General features: G+C 43.5%; 1 long non-coding RNA gene across 4 annotated transcripts in view; it reads right to left on the bottom strand.

Annotated features, from left to right (window-relative positions):
* The window catches only part of LOC122157324, a 51,380-nt gene extending 39,270 nt beyond the window's left edge, over nt 1-12,110 (bottom strand). For all 4 annotated transcript variants that reach the window (XR_006167857.1, XR_006167856.1, XR_006167855.1 and 1 more), the window contains exon 1: nt 12,070-12,110. This is a non-coding gene — a long non-coding RNA (uncharacterized LOC122157324). The remainder of the gene's footprint in view (nt 1-12,069) is intronic.
* Nucleotides 12,111-17,265: the final 5,155 nt, after the last annotated feature.

Below are 17,265 nucleotides of genomic sequence, written 5' to 3' on the forward strand. Positions count from 1 at the left end.
TTTTCCTTCCTTCCCTTCCTTTCCTTTCCCTTCTTTCCCTACTTTCCCTTCTTTCCCTTCTTTCCCTTCTTTCCCTTCTTTCCCTTCCCTTCTTTCCCTTCCTTCCCTTCCCTTCTTTCCCTTCCTTCCCTTCCTTCCCTTCATATTCCCTCTTTCCTTTTCCATATTTTGTGCAGGCATGCTGCTCAGTCATGAGGACACTGAACGCCATGCCAAGGGTAAGAAATACCTGGCAGGGATTGGTTTTGAGCCTAGCAGCTTCTCCTTCTGTAACCTGGAGAGCACATCTTCACCTGCAGAGCACCTCAGGCAGTGACAGCTCTTGTACTGAGCAAGTCAAACTTCGAAAATTCCCTCAAATGTACTTGAAAAAGGTGGGTAAGAAGTGGAATTTATAAGGAAAATGATCTGAGAACTGACTTGGTGTGAGTGAATTGATATTACAAGCCTGACTGAATGTGATTAGAATTGAGAAAACAGCCAGGCTAGAATTTCGGGGTGGAGAGGTGACCTGGTTTGCATTAGAACCCAAAGACCCTCATGGAAATTAACAGCTGTGTTTGCCCAGTGTCAGAAATACACCATGTAAACTCTGCTTTGGATGGTCGAACCCTCAGAACTGGGGTTTTCTGATTCCAGCAACAAGATTTGGACCAAAGAGGTCTGGCTGGTACAAAGCTAACGGGACTGTGATAAATGAGAAACCATCTGTGTGCTGTATTCAAGCTTTCAGCAAGAGAATTCTCCTCTGACCAAAACAGGCTTCCTGAGAAGAAACTTGTTTATTTGTAAATGGGTTCTAGCTTCAGTCACTGGAGCATATGTGTGTGTGTGTGTGCATGTTTTGTTTCCCTCGAAGGGTTCTCCATCTGTACAGGCAAGGATTTGCCAGCCCATGTGTTTCTTTGTTCAACAGTAAGCCAACAGCAGCAGTTCTCACCTCCAGTATGCCCTGAAGAGGAGGCTGGTGCAGTCAGGTGTGATGGATCAGTGGGGTTTGCAGCTCTTGGGATCCCCCAAACTGTTGGGGTTCAGAGGGATGGCTTTGGGTAACTCAGGCCAGCTTTAAGCTTCACCCAGGTTGCAGGGATATACAAACCATGGTGTATCTAGGCCAGCAGCTTGCTGCTGAGAGCTGTTCTGTTTAACCCCAACAATGTTGAGCCCTGCTCTTCCCCTGGGACAACAACTTCCAAGAGGACTTGTACACGGCATGTCCCATTTGCTGCTTCATGCTTTAATTGCATGTCCTGCTGAACAGCAGCACTTTCCCCAATGTAAGCATCCCCTGAGCTGTGTCAGTATGCACAGATGCTAGTAACTAGCCAGATTTTGGCTTGACCTTGCTAAGAGTGCCTTCTGGAACAAGAGGTTTTTTTTTTTCTTAGACACATAAATCCTTTTCAAAGTCAGCTGAGCAAAATGTGGTCATCAGCATAGTTTTATAATGTCTAAGCAATGTTTTTCCAAAAGATAAAAAAGTTTGCAGGATAAAGAAGAGACACGTGCTTAAGTTGTTGCTTCATCTCTTTGCATGTCATTTATCCATAAGATTGGCTGCTGCCCAAAGGACCTTTCAAGGAGCAAAATGAAGAATGTGTCTATTTTGGCATCAGTTGCCCCAAGAGAAGTGTGTGTATTCTCCTTGTGGTTTCCTACAAAGCATCTGGGCTGGGAGTCACGTTGCTTAACTGTGTCGGGGTGGGAAGAGTGAAGGGTCTCCCCTCTATGGCTTGCTTCTTGGCTTTGGGTACAAACCCCACAAGAGAAGGATGTCACCTTGTTCTTCCACCATCCGGTTCCATGGGGCTGCCCTTGCTCCAGGACTGCTGAGCATTTCTCAACAAAACTCAAAGCGTTCCTCCATAAGCAAAACCTGCTGTGATGCCCTCTATCATACAATGAGCCAAATGGGACTGGCAAGGTCAACAGCTGCTGGATGTTCAAATGAGTCTGCGAGTTGCTCCCTTCGTGTGAGGTCTTCTAATTTACGCCTCCTTTCTCCAGGAAAACCAAGTGGGGCAACCCCACCTGGCCTCCTCGTTCCTCTGCTCCATCACCAGCAGTTAAGCCTTTACAACAAGGCTAATGTTTCTCTTGCAGGCACTAAATTTAGCAATTGTTTACCAAGAGGTTCTTAAAATTAGAAGGCTCTGATGCACCTGAGTACTTGAGGAAGAGAGGGGACCCATCAGTGAGGGCCATGACCTCTCACTCTGCTCTGCCTTCTCTAAACCCAGCGGCCTCCTCATCATGGTCACTGAATCAAAGAATGGCTTGGGTTGGAAGAGACCTCAACGATCATGTAGTTCTGATTCCCCTTTTCCACAGGCAACTCAACAGTGGGATGAAGGCTGGGTAGGAAGCAGAGATGGGAGCAATGATGATGCCCAATTTCCTAGGAAAACTCGGTGATGTTATTGGGGAACTTGGACGTCTGTCCCCAGCTGCATATTTCTTGGCTGAACCTCGAACATGGCAGCAAGAAATGCTGCCATGGCAGTAGGTTTTGGATAGGGGGTAGTTGGAAAAGCTGAAACGAGTTTTCAATGCTTCTGCTGCACCAGAAGGGTGGTGGTATTGTGGGCCAACTCCTGGCTTGGGGCTCAAACATGCCTTCTTCTACAAGCCCTCATGCATCTGTGGTGAGTGGAGAATGCGTTTGGTGCCACAGGGGCACAAAGTTGCACACAACTGTGCCGTCATGCAATGAAGGCACCATCTGGGTTGCAGCTTCTCTAGTTCATGTAATGCTTGCAGCACAATTTTTTTGGCACGGAGCTGTGCGTGTTTGCACTGTTGAACTCTTTTCCCCACTGTGTCTGCTTGCATAGTGGGTATCATCCAGGATGTGCAAGGGATGTTACTTATAAAACACAGCAAATGATGAGGGGAGTTGAGTGGAGGGAATCTGGGTGTCCACAGCAGGTTTAGAAGGCACCCTGGTGTTACTACATGAAGGACCTGAAAAAAACAGGCAAATGCAGCACACCAGAAGCACGTGCAATGAGTGGATGCTGAAACTGCAAGCGGTGAAGTGATGGAAAGTGATGGAAAGACACAAGAAGTGTCCTTGGATCTGCAGTTTGCAGGTTGGATGTTTTTCCCTTCCTCTGTCTGTCCTTGGGGTGACACCACCGGTTTCTCCTTGGTGTTGCAATGACTTTCAGCCGCACGGTGTCACAAACCGAGGAAAGATGAGTTTGTGCTGCCATCTCGTGGCTAAAAAAAGACTTCTCAAGGCCTATAAAAGCCTTTATATACATAAACATAGATGTGTCGTTCATCAGTGGGTTCTGTTTCTTGTCAGTGAGGATGAAGGACCCAAAAACAGACGGTCCATAAACAGGTGATAGAATCATAGAACCATTAAGGTTGGAAAAGAGTTTCTAAGTCCAACCCCAACCCGTCCCACCATGCCCATAATCACATCCCTCAGGGCCACATCTCCATGGCTATGGAACATCTCCAGGAATGGTGACCCCACCACTCCCTGGGCAGCCTATTTCTATCCTGGGGTATCTGGGGACAGAGCTGGAAAGTGAATAGAAGATGCTGGATGATTTCCAGTCTCTCAGAGCCCATATCTGTGAGATTTTTGGCTCTTTGGAGACCTAGTGCCAGTTTCTTAGTGTCCCGGGCAACAGTAAATCCTCATCTGCTTGACCCACAAATCCCAAGGTTGGCATCACTGCATGGCTGGCATGAGCCCTTATAGAGATAATAGCAATAGACCCATAGCAAAGGAGGGCCCAATGGTGACGTGCTGAATTTGTTGGATTTCCCTGAGTTTATGGGAACATGTGAGAGTTGGGTGATCCCTATGGGTCCATCGCCTCTCTGGATATTCTATGATTCTATGGTTTTCTCATGGGTAGAATGGGTGACTTCCAGAGGGCAATGTGCAAAGCATTTGGAAACGAGCATTGCCAAATGGTAAAGCAACAGCACAGGGAGTGCTTCAGAGGCTGGAAGAATTGGTTTATGGGGGTAGAGATGGCAGAATAAATAAATTGGCAAAACAAAGCATGCGTTGTTTGGCTGGGCAGCAGTGAGGGCTGAGCTGGTGTGTGTCCAGAGAGGGCTTTGCAGGTGCCCAGGGTGAGGATGAGGGAGATTTGGGGCTTTTGTGAGTGTTGTGGGTGGCAGAGCTGGGAGAGCAAGCACAGAACTGTCAGCACGGGAACGTACCAATGTTTTCTGCAGTGCTGTGCCGAAAGCCACCAGCTGAGGGCCATAAATCTCCAGGAAAACCTCGGTTTGGGGAAGCAAAATTCTCCCTCTTTGTCCCGGTGCACAGCATCTGAAATAAAGCTGGAAGCTATGAGGTTACCTGCTTACTGACAAGCCAACTTCCATGTCCAAAATGGTTCTTCATCCCTGAGGATAATATCTGATAATGCCAGGTCATGCTTACGCCTGGAGACCTCGTGGCTGTGTACAGCTGCCTGGAAGGAGGTTGGAGTGAGGAGGGTGTTGGCCTCTGTTCCCAGGTAATAGCAATAGGATGAGAGGTGATGGCCTCGAGTTGTGCCAGGGAACGTTCAGGTTGAGTATTAGGAAACATTCCTTCTCAAAAAGAGTGGTCAGCATTGGCACGGGCTGCCCAGGGAATAGTAGAGCCAGCATCTTTGGAGGTGGTGAAGAACTATGGAGCTGTGGCGCTGGGGGACGTGGTTATGGGCATGGTGGGGGTGGATTGGGTTGGACTTGGGGATCTTAGACCTCTTTTTCAACTTCAGTGGTTCTATGATTCCATGTCCCATTATGTCTGACATACTTAATCTCTCCTTCACCGGGGGAGATTTAATCCATCCTTCTAATTTCTGCCAGTCTTTCAATTAAAACCTCAGCTGAATCCCCATATAGCAACCTCTGCTGAGGAGAGCTGGGTGATTTCCACTGGCTGAGCCAAAGGAAACCTTCCTGCAATTACTTTTAAGCACCAAAACTTTGCCATCCCCACGACAGGGGATATCAAGCTGCCACAATTGACTCCAAATGGGGCAGGCCTTCAGCACAATCAGGTTGGAGGTACGGAGGCTTTTTCCCTTAATGCGTTTTTATCCCAGGATTAATTTTAGACTGAGTGTCTCCTCTGCCTGAATCACAACACAACTTATTGTATGGCCTTCCCAGCCAGGGAAGGCTCTTCCCATAACTCCATCTTCTGTCCTGAGTCTTGAAGGACCTCGTTTCCAGATGGAAATGCTGCATTTGAAATAACACAAATCCCCAGTTCGTGAAAAGAAGTTCTGAGGTGTTTCCACCTTCAAATAACTTGTACTCTCTGATAATCTGCACGGAAATGAAAAGCAGTGGGAGGAGCAGATGGACAGCCAGAATAAATAACAGTGCGTCAGAGGTGGATGGAAAAGGTGGATTTGGATAAAGCGACCCTTTAATTATTGGGATCTGCACACAGGTATCAGTGCAGCTGAGTCACAGTCTTATTTGCTCGAAGTGAAAACTCTTGGTATATTTATATCTGTATCTATATACACACATTCTCCTGGTGTATGCACTCTTTATAGATACATATTTCATAAATATAAGATTACAACAGCAATTATGTGGCTACAGTTATGAACTGCAACTATGAATTGCAATCTACATCCCACAATAAATTCTCCCAAGCAGGGACTGCCAGTACAGAATCACAGAACTGCAGGGGTTGAAAGGACCTCAAGAGATCATCAAGTCCAACCCCCCCGATACAGCAGTTCCCCACAAGTCTTGAATATCTCCATAGAAGGACATTCCACCACCTCTCTGGGCAACCTGCTCCAATACAGACCCCCTAAAGCAGCTGCTTGATCCTGAACAAATCAAGCCAGCTCCAAACTCATTTTCTTGCAGGACATCTTTCCAAACCTCACTCTGGCTGTGCACTCCCCACCCTCCTCCCTATTCCATTCAACCCATGCATGTCACATCCTTGCCATGCTGTAGTGTCACTGCGGCTACGTGGGTTGCACCGGAGCAAGAATTTCCACTGGGAAATGCAAGGATGGAAGAGAAGGAGCTTTGCTGAGCCCACCAAGGCTCACTGATGCATACCTTGAGACATGGGCCTACAGCAACTCACCTTGACTGGGGACATGGCTTAGTGGGCATGGGGCAACAGCTGGACTTGTTGATCTTAGGCAAAAGTATTAAAAAACTCTGACCTGACAGAGTTTATCAGATTTGTGTAAATCATTGTGGATCCACCAAATTATACGTAACCCCAAAGACTTTAAGTTCTTGACAGAGAGAGTGGTGAAGTGCTGGAACAGCTGCCCAGAGAGGCTGTGATGCCCCGTCCATCCCTGGAGGTGTTCAAGGCCAGGTTGGATGGAGCCCTGGGCAGCCTGGGCTGCTATGAAATGTGGAGGTTGGAGCTTCATGATCCTTGAGGTCCCTTCCAACCCTGGCCATTCTGTGACTTACTCCAACTTACTCCTGGAGGGAAAGCTGGAGCATTACAGACACACCATAGGGATGCTTTCACTGACTCTCTGACTCTCTCTGCCTCAAAGTGGCTGGAAATGGGTAAAAATGGGTTCTGAGAGCAGTTTTGACAGTGTTAAGAAAATAAAAACCAACACCAACTCAACAGAATTCTTTCTAATCTACACAGCCCTTCATATTTGCTGGGCAATGACTCCATTTCCCGCAAGGAGGTAGAATGTGAATTATTTATGGGGAGTTTCTGAAGTTAAGTCCCAAGTCCCACAGAAATCGTTTCATTGCAGAAGCTTACAGGAAAGCACACCACTCTGTTTCAGTATGGAAAGTGGAACACATGGACCATATAAAAATCATAGAATCATCGAATACCCTGAGTTAGAAAGGACCCACAAGGACCATGGAGTGCTGGACTGAGGGCTTCCTTTGTTTCCTCCATGGGCTTCAATATAAAGGATGAAGGCGGCTGAGATGGAAAACAACTTTCAAAATGGTGCTTGACCTCTCTTTCTAATCATCCCCAAGTCTATATTAGCTGAAACACTGCCCCACACAATTATTTCAGTGTGGATTCCAGATGTCATCTGGCTCACACTGGGGTCTCCCTACTTGATAGAACTTGCAGTTTTGGTTTTGGGGTAAAATATGAATGGGGCAGACAAGAGAGCTCTCTGCCCTTGTTGCTTGTTGGAGAGAAACCCAGCCATGAACATTAAATGACCCTCAATTTATCTCAGGAGGACTTTCCTGGGTGGTCCAGAGCACCTGGCAAGACATTATAAAGCGGTTTAGATAGGACATGGTTGACTTAGTAAAGAAAAGGTCATAGAAAAATTAAGGTTGGAAAACACCACTAAGATCATCAAGTCCAACCACATGCAAGGACTGGGATATAGGGAAGGATCACACATATTTGAAAAGCCTTAAGGTGTGACTGAGGGAATTGCAGCTCATCCTTCTTTACAATTGTCCTAGGGAAATCAGTCTGAAATGATATTTAAAAGCAGGATAATGAAATTCACAGAGAGATGCTGATGATTGGAGAGCATGAGCCCACTGGCTCCCACTGAGGAATTGTGACTCAATGACCATGCCAGGAAAATGGTGGCTGAAGGAGACCTGCTCCACTCTGTGCATTTGGAGATCCGGAAGGTTTCTAACCAGGTCAGAGGCCCTAAAGGCCCTCCTGAGGGAACTTAGGGGTAGCAGGATGAGTGGGAAACTGTTCTTGTGGCTCTGCAGCTGTCCTAGGAGAAAGTAAAGAGGAGGATTAAACAGGCAGGTAGGGTGCTCAGTCCCAGCTGTGCTGGTTAATGTGCTGATACCTGGCTTGGAAAGAGAAGCAGATGGATCTGCTGATGGCACAGAGCTAATTTAGGTAGCCAAAAGCAAGGAGGAGCTTCAGAGATGCATAAACAAGGGAATTAATAGCACGGCAGAGGAGGTTAAGCCCTGGTAAAACGTAAGCTAACTCAGGAGAGAGGGGAAATCAAGCAAATCAGACAGGACAGGGTTCTCAGATAACCTGTGTCTGCTCGAGAGTGACGCTTCTGCATCAGCACAGACAGGTCAATACAAACCTCTTTTCACTCTGTAATTGCAGACAAGAAAGCCAACAAAACACCAGGTTTTATAAATAGTGGGATGCTGACTAATGCTGATAGGGCCTTCAGATAAAAATCAATGCTTAGTCTTAAAAATAATGCCAAAGCCATGCAGACAGTCTTAGCTGAGATCTGGGGCTCTGGACTTCTAGACTTCTCAGCCCTTTTCCAGAAAATCAAAGCCCTGATAGCATACAGGGACTGCTTCTCTGTATACGCTGTGCCATTTGCAGAGGGACAAATTTGCACTTTGCTGGCTCTCTTTTTTATGATATAGGCACACACAGATTAATCTGTTCTCATCTCAGCTTTGTCCCTTCCTACCATTACTTCATTCATAATTTTGGGCTCATGGGTACAATGAAAATGTTGCAATTGCCTTAATATACATGGGGAATTCAACCTGATTAGGTGACTTGGGCTTATTTTTGCTGTCCATGCCCCATTAGGTCGTCAGCAGATCCTTCAGTGCCATGACTGCCCAGTGGGACCCAAGACCCCAGATCCCAGCACCACGACTTCTAATCTCATCACACCTCTTGGTTGCCCCCCACCAGATCAAGCTGCCCAGAGCCCCATCCAGCCTGTCCTTGAACACTTCCAATCTGACCACAGTCAAGATTTTTCAAAGGGATAAATAGAGATAATGATGAGTTCCATAGCACTTCTTGTTCTGAAAGAGATCAGGGATGGCCAGAACCAAGAGAGGCAAAGCACAAGGGGAGATCAGCTACAGGATCAGTGGACTTTAATAAGGGAATGCTTATTAACAATCCTTCTGAACAGTCAGAATAACTGTAAGATTTACATTTATTCCCTCTAGAGTGGATTTTACCATCTTAGACGGGGCATTTTGTGGTTAAAAGCTGCATTTTGGGTGTTTATTGAAGTTCAGCTATTTCAGACCAGAGCCTTTTGGTAACTGCAGCAGTTTTCTTCCTCTTTGCTCGGAGTCATTAAGGAGGAGGATAAAGAGAAGAGGAAGAACATGGTAGATGAAGTCGTGTACCTCAGCAGCGTGAAGCAATTGCTGTCACACCTGTTATATTAGATTGACACTGTGGGATAGGGAAATAATAGAAAATGAAACACTGCCATTTGGATCCAAGACAAGAAGGGAACTGAGCGTCTTGGAGCTACAAAACCAAGACATCGTGACAACAGAGCCATCAGAATTGGGTAACTGATGAAAGGAGCAATGCTTGTGATTCAAGAATGGCCCACGTGTCTAGAACCAGCTCAGAGCACTGCAGAAGAGCAACACGTGGTTAACGAGTTGGTAACACTAAAGAAAGCATTTTTCAGAGCTGGGTCAGTTTGGGACTAAGGAGGCAGAGATGTGGTGCCCATGTGAGCTGACCCTTGCACAGCTGAGCAAATTATTTATGTTTACCTATCTTGAAAGCAATGATTTCCAAAGAGAAAGAAATGGGGAGAATTTATGGAGGGAAAAAAAAGAGAGAAAAACAAGTTTTTGTATATACCCATGTACATACCTTTACAAGAGCTAGAAAATATGATTGTGATTTTATCATAAACTTCAGTTGCAATAAATAGACCATTTTATGTATCCACTGGGGAGGTCTGATGAAGATGAATTAGCATAAAAGTGACTCAATCTCCCTATGTCTAGATTCCTCTGATTACACTCCATTTGTTTTCTGCTTATAATGACAAGCTACTTTTACTCATCAGCAATGTTAGCACACAATTTTTTTTTCTAGCTGATGATACTTACATCTTTTTTTTTGTTTTGGAAAGAGTTCAGAGAAATCCAGAAAAAGACTGGTATTTTTTTTTGTTAACTTTCAGGCTGAATGTTAGGAGAAAATTCTTCTCCAAAAGTGATGCAGTGGCACAGGCTGCCCAGGGAGTGGTAGAGTCACCATTCCTGGAGGTGGTCAGGAACTGTGGAGGTGTGGCACTGAGGGATGTGATCAGTGGGCATGGTGGGATGGGTTGGACTTGGGAATCTTGAAGGTCTTTTCCAACCTTAATGATTCCACGATTCTGTGAGTCTCCATGATCTGGTTTTATTCACCAGTATTTTTTGGTGATGTATCATTAAAAAATATGCCCATCCAACTCCATGTTTTCTCTCCCTAACTGCAAATTGGGTGTAATTCACCTACATACAGCATGTAGATCATCACGTTCATCCTCACCACCTCTTCTACAGCCAAAGATTCCCATCCTGCTCAGCCTGTCTGAAGTTTTTTCCAGAACTCTGGTCATTAATCCTCTCTGCTTAAACTTTCCTGAGTCTATTACATCTTTCCTCACAGTGTACAGCCAGAGTTAACACAACAATTTCAATTCTCATTCCACCAGGGATATCACTAAGTGCATACTATCATTATGTGCACGGCATGATGATGTTTTTTTCCTTTATTCTCAGTTCTTTTCCTAATAATCCCTAACAATGTTCTGGCCTTTTTTGACCATTGCTGGGTACAGAGCTGAGGTTCTCATTTCAGCTATTCACAAAGATTCAGCATCTCTTCGCTGAATGCTAATGACTGCTTTTGAGTGCATGACCACGTATGCATAGTTTTTTCCTCATCTATATTATTTTGCCCTCATTAGCACTACATTCATCACCTGGCAATGTAATATGTTGAGATCTCTTCTACAAGCATTTAGAATAACTGTTGACTGCCCTGAATAATGACAGATAACTACCAACCTGTTTATATCTTTCCCAGGATCTTTTTGGAATACTGTGACCAGTGTGGGCTCCAGCACCACCTTAAGGGAATTTCTAACAACCCTTCTCCACTGTGAAAGGTGCCTGTTTAATCTACTTTTTTTTTTTTCTCCATTTATTCAATGAATTATTAAAGCAGAAGATCTTTTACTTTACCCCATCACAGCTCAGTGGATGACATCACTTCAGAGGAATTTGCAAAGTGAAACAAACAGACGAAAAACAGATAAATCTCAGGCTTGGCATAAATAAGCTTATTCCCAATTATGATTTGGGTAAATATGAAAAAAACAAAATCCATACTGCACTAGGCAACAAGTACCTAATGTATCTTAAAAACATTACAGCCCCTGCATCTCTTTAAGAGGCAGTAACCAATGGAGGGATTGGGAACCAAAATAAATGAGGAAGGATTTGGAAATGTCTTCAAATAAATTAGGAATCTCTCAGCTGAGTGCTGAACAAAGGAGAAAAAGGCTTCCTGCACTGCAGCTCTGTATGAGAGAGGCTGGGTGAGCCTCTTGCTTTGAGAGTCTTAGATCAAACAGAGCAGTGAAAGCACTATCAGTGATTGCTTTAAAGGAAAAGGGAAAAAGATAAAAAGATTTACATTTGTATAAATCATAAAGGGAAGGAGAGGAGATCTTTGTACTGAGGTCCGTTTGGGTCAGCAGTAGGAGGTTCAGCACTAACAAACTGTTTTCTCCTTTCACCAAAACAGGTGCAATGTCTGGGCAATATTTTAAGCTCAGCAGGACTTGCCAGGTCAGGCATAAAAATATAGACCAAGCAGCACGTTATGAGAAATTAATCTGACCTCCTCTATAGGAAGAGCAGGAGTACAAACTTCTACATCAAGCCCATTACTTCTCCCTGAGCTAGAACACATATGCAAAAATTTTTTTTTTTTTTTATAACATTTTTTTTAGTCTCTCCAAAGTTTTGCATGTTAATACCTCACACATTGAGTTGTTGATGGGGAACCTTTATTTTCCTTTTTCTGGTGTGGATTATTATGTTGAACTCCAAAGTCCACTGAATCTAGCAACCTTTATCAGAAGTATTTTCACTGAATACCTGAGGTCTTCAGCTTTAACTGCAGTTTCAAAGAAAGGAAAGCTAAAGGAAGAAAGCGGATTCTTCCCACTGAAGCGTTAAATCTTACGTTTGCCAAATCAGGTCAAGGGCATCACTTTGTCTGAAACTGTTGCATAATCAATGAATATTAAGATGTCACAATCACAAAATAAACAAGAGAGTTAGGCAAAGTAGATTATGATAACAAAAGAGAATAAATTGAAGCCTTACCCTTAGTTGGGCTCACCACAAAACACCAGAAGGAGGGATCTCCAGACAAGATCCTTCCCCCCTGGTAGCCAGCTCTTAAATAGGTCTAGGAGAGGTGGAGCCAGTCTCCACCCCTTCTGGCAGCACAGGAGAATTGCCTTCACCTGTGCTCCTCTGGCTGACTCATGGCTCACCTCAGGCGATCAATCAGAGGTTCAGGCCGTGACTCAATAGTTCCCATACACTGTTCCTTAATGTAGCCAGGACCATTTGGATCCTGAATTAGAATCTAATCCTGTCCACCATAATCCTCATAGTTCCTTCTTCCATAATTTCTTTAGTTTTCATAAACACAATCTCTAATATATCATCTGGGTCCAGATTAAAAATAGAGCTCAGAGGAGGATCTGAGGCTGTGGTCTTGATGGACCACGTGAAGTCTCCTTAGAAATCTGAGTCAATCCTGATTATATCCAAATATTTTAAAGCCAGACCTATCTGAGGTATGGATTTCCCATTGGTTCTGCATTCAGCTGGCAATACTTCTAACCAAATTACATTTTCTTCTTCTGTGAGACTGTCATGTGAAACACAGAGCTGTTAAAGTCAGTGTAGTTGACTGATCACCTGCTGTATATATGGGGCATGTTTTCTCCTTCTAGAAATACTTATACTGATTAGATGCAATTTGTTCTCAACAACTGAGCTGGTTGTTTCCATGTATGTGCTGGTACAGGATTTATTTTTTTGTTGCTCTTTTTTTTTTTTTTTCTTTCTGGGAATTGAACTTTAGTTGTTGATGGTGCATTTGTGTATGATGGTGGGGGTTACCTTAATTAATTCCCTACACCTATGGAGCTTTTAAAAGCTGGAGATGGGGTTAACACCCATAGTGCAGTTCACAATGGATGACCAACTCACAAGATTAGAAAAAATGTTTTTCTAATGCCCTGTATGTAGAGTAGGGAAGAGAACATAAGAAAAAGCTCAGAATGTAGAATGGTAAGGCTCAAAGGGAACCAAGAGGGCTTAGTTTGCCCCACCACCAAGATTCATCTGATCTAAAACAGCACCCAAGACAAATATTTGTCCGAACTCCAGTGATGGAGACTCCACATCCATGCAGGTTAACTAATTTCAGGAATGGATGATTAGAAAATTCCTTACTGATTTTTTTCATGTGTGTGTTGAATCATAGAATCGCAGAATCACTCAGGTTGGAAAAGACCTTAAAAATCATGGAGTCCAACCACGACCTTAACCATACTTCCCTAACTAATGGGTAATGAAATGTTGATTCAACAGCTTTGCTTTACATACCATCTTTTGGGTGGCATCTTTTGGCTTAGGAAGATATGAGATGCAGCCTGGGTTTGAAGTTTATCCTGGGCAGAGGAATGCTTTTGCCAAGAGAGCATAAATGAGTATTTGAAGTACAATATATATACTCATTTATGTGTTTCTACGTGTATCTCTGTAAACTTATCTAATAATACATATGCATAAATATAATTCCATAAGAAAACATATCTATATGCTGTCATGCCCCCACAGGCTAACGTTTTGTGAAGCAACATATACTTTTGTATGCCTAAAATAGGTTAGAAATGAAAATGCCACAGCAGCCAAAGTTAAATTGGATCTGTGCTATGAATCACCAGCTGAAAACTGTAGTAATAAACATGCATAAAACAGTGGCAATTTACACACAGATTAACATTGCTGCTGTCAAGGTAGCAAGACTTTTAAACCCATTAAAATTACTTTGCTGTAATAAAAACAGGGTAACCCAAGGACATTTCCTTTCTCCAGTAGTTTGTTGTGAAATTCCAATCTGCGCCAAGGCAACTTGTAAATGACAAAGAGCTTTTGGGATAACTCAATGTAACTGTAGTTTCACTGTGTCAGTATGGTGTTCAAATGAGTGTAAAGCTGGGCTTTGGGTTTTTGTGGGTCTTTTCTTTCGTTTTGGTTTTACTTTTTTTGCATTCATCTCAGGTGTCTTTGAAACTCTGCAACCGAAGACTCAGTTTCACAAGGAGAAATTATAATGTTATTATGCTTACAACCACGTCACCTCGTGAAGCATTCTAGCTGTGGACAACGCTGGATTTGGGACGTTCTCTTTCTGAGAAAAACATCATCCCTCCACAAAACAACTCAAATTTCTGATCCATGTGTTATTTTATTAGCCTTCATAGCAACGACGGATCTGCAAGGAGACAGCAATGGGGATGAAACAGGCAGCTTCGTTATCTCTGAGCAGTGGTGCTGTTACTTAATTATGGTTAGATTTCAGTAAGAATTCAGAATTGAATGTTGGGCCTTGGGGTTTTCCTCTCCATCCATGAAATATCTGTGGAGGAAGGGGGAGATAATATAGATCACAGGTGCTGGACTTGAATTATTTTTTGGTGAAATACCTGGATTCTTGGTTTAAGGTCTTACTGAGATGGTTGCATTTATCAGCTGACTTCATCTTGGGCAGAGCCCATGCCTTGCTTGAGTTTTCTTTACATAAGGGAGACAAGTGAAGAAAGTTCAGCAATTTTCAAACTGTGTGAAATGTTCTGCTTGGGATGGCATTGTGAACAGGAAATGGGAGAGCTGGGCATAATAAAAGGAAAGCAGTGTTTCCAGAAAATGCACGCACACAAAAATTTATGCCTACTCCCCAGCCTTCAAACCCCAAGATACCTGTTATCCAGCAGGGTTGTACAGAAGAAATCTTTGAAGTTAGATAAGTTTGGCTTATTGAAGTGAACAAAACTGAACATTTTGCTCTTAGACCTTTTATTTTCTTGTGTCGTGGGACTTCTAGATGGGTTACCATCTCTACTTCTTCCCACTGGGGACTCTGCCTCCCAGCACACCATAGGGATTGGGTGGTGTGTGATTTGTCCTCCAGGACAAATGTTAGTCTGAATTTTGATGATGCACAGAACCACAGTAAATATCTTGTGTTCCCCAGGGGAGAAGGGGAGGCAGAACTTTGCTTTCTGTCTGTTGTTTTTTTTTTTTTTTTTCCCAGTATTTACTTCTGCTCCCGGCTTATGCCTTTTAACATGCCCCTGCAACCATTTTGTACACATGTATCAATGGATAGCCTGGGATGTTCCAAATGAAACATGGAACACCTACCTTCAGCTAAACAGGTTTTTTTGCTCTAGATCTCTGTAACAGAGTTTAGACATCTGGCTCATACTTAGACATCTCATTGTAATGGAGTTGTCTTCATCCATGAGCTGATTCCCATCAAGCTAACCAAAGAGAGCAAACATAGCTGTGAACAGTTTCAATGTCACTACACATGATCTGCACCTCCATGGAGGGGTATTTAGATGTCTGAAGATGGGAAAGAAATGGATTCCATTGCACTCAATGGCTGAAGTTACCTTGGAAATCTCTGGGCAGCTCCCAACTCCAGCAACAATCCTGTCCTCTGTGGAAAGGTCTTCAAAGCAGGTCTACTCAAGGGATTTAATTTCTGAATGGCATTCAGCAGTAGAAGTTTTACTGTGAGGATGTGAACACAGAGATGGCAAAATGACCTTGTTGACCTAATGCACATTGAGGACTAACATTGAGTTTTCTCTCTCTACGTGGTCACTTTGGCCTATGGACAGAGAAACAATTTAACTACGGCATGGATGGGCTAACTAATGTCCAAGCAAAGAGGGCATACAAATACCTGTATCAGAATAGGTCTTTTTTTGCTGAGTAACTGTTCTGTGACAGTAGGAACTATGTTAAGAATATAGGTGAAGAAAAAGCCTACCATGGTATTACTTGAAATATTCTCCTAGCAGATAACAGTCTCTGTCTCAGGGATTTTTTGGATCAGAGATTATATAAATGCTTCCCAATGCCCTTGATAGACTTCTTTACCATGAAAGCACCTCATTACTGTTCTAACCCCTATAATCTTTTGGCAGATGCAATATCTTGCAATAAGTTCTGCAATTTAAGTTTGTGCCATGTGAAGAATTACCTCACTTAGTTCATTTTGATAATTGGATTTGATGTCATTTAGCTCCTGTGTTATGAGAAATAGTGAACAATCATCCATATTCATCTTCTCCCTGACACTCTTGATTTTATCATCCTCTGTCATGTTATTCCTCAGTCATCTCTGTTTTGCAGGAAAATGCACTTTATTTTAATTGTTCTTCACATAGATATGCCATGTCTTTGGGCATGTTTGTCAGCCTTTTTTTGAACCCTTTCTAAACTAGTCTAATCTGAAGAACAGACAATAATCCAATTAGAGATACATCACAGAGGTGAAAGGCTGTTTTTCAGGTTGTTCTTGAACTCTTTCCCAGAAATCCTTACTATTTACTCTTCTCCTGCCATCAGATATTGGCTCAATGTTTTCATCTTACATCCCCTCTTGGTTTTCCCTTTTGCCTTTCCTTTTCCAGTGTTTTGGTTCACGATGTATCTTAACCTTCACAAAGCCTCAGCAGCATTTTCACCAAGCTCTTGCAAGAGCTCTGCTGTGTCTGTCAGATTTTGTATAATGATGTACCTACTTTGGTTGATGATGGTGGTAGGTCTGTGTGCATAATGACCTAGAGAATGGTGTAGGGGCAGAACCACCTGGGTTTGACCACTGACGTGTGCAGAAAGATAGGAAACTTGGGACAAAAGCTTGGGAGCTGGAGGAGAGTATGCTTAGCTTTTTGAGGAGCTTATGTGGTCCAGCTCACAGATGTCACAGCCTGATTGTCTTATCTGGCCTTGGAAAAGTCTGTACCCAAACTGACAGTTGTATTCCTACTTCCAAAGCAGGTTCCAGGCTCTCCTCAGCTTTAGCTTCATCTCATTGGAAACCAAACCCAGCAGTTCATCAAATGCTGTCTCAAATGCAGACAAGTGCTGGAAGGCTGCATGAAGATATACATGATCTTTTAAGGGTTGCAGTGAAACAAAATGGCTGAGTCAAACTGGGAGAGATGTTGGACCACCACCACACTTTACTACACAACCCTAATCCCTGACTGTGCCTTAGTTACACAGGTCATACAATGTTACACCAGTTACACAAGTCATACAATGCTCTCCATGGATTAAACTTGGGATGAGGAGAGATGCTCAGCCCAGCACTGTGGTTCTGGCTCTGAAGACTCACTCAGCCCTTGTGACTATGGCATGGGTCTTGCTCATCATGCCCTAAAGAAAGTCAACTAACAATTTCCTCATGGAATTCAAGCA

Source organism: Centrocercus urophasianus, unplaced genomic scaffold, assembly GCF_019232065.1.
Source record: "Centrocercus urophasianus isolate 14NV4802_14NV808 unplaced genomic scaffold, USGS_Curo_1.0 seq_13, whole genome shotgun sequence".
Classification (NCBI taxonomy): Eukaryota; Metazoa; Chordata; class Aves; order Galliformes; family Phasianidae; genus Centrocercus; species Centrocercus urophasianus.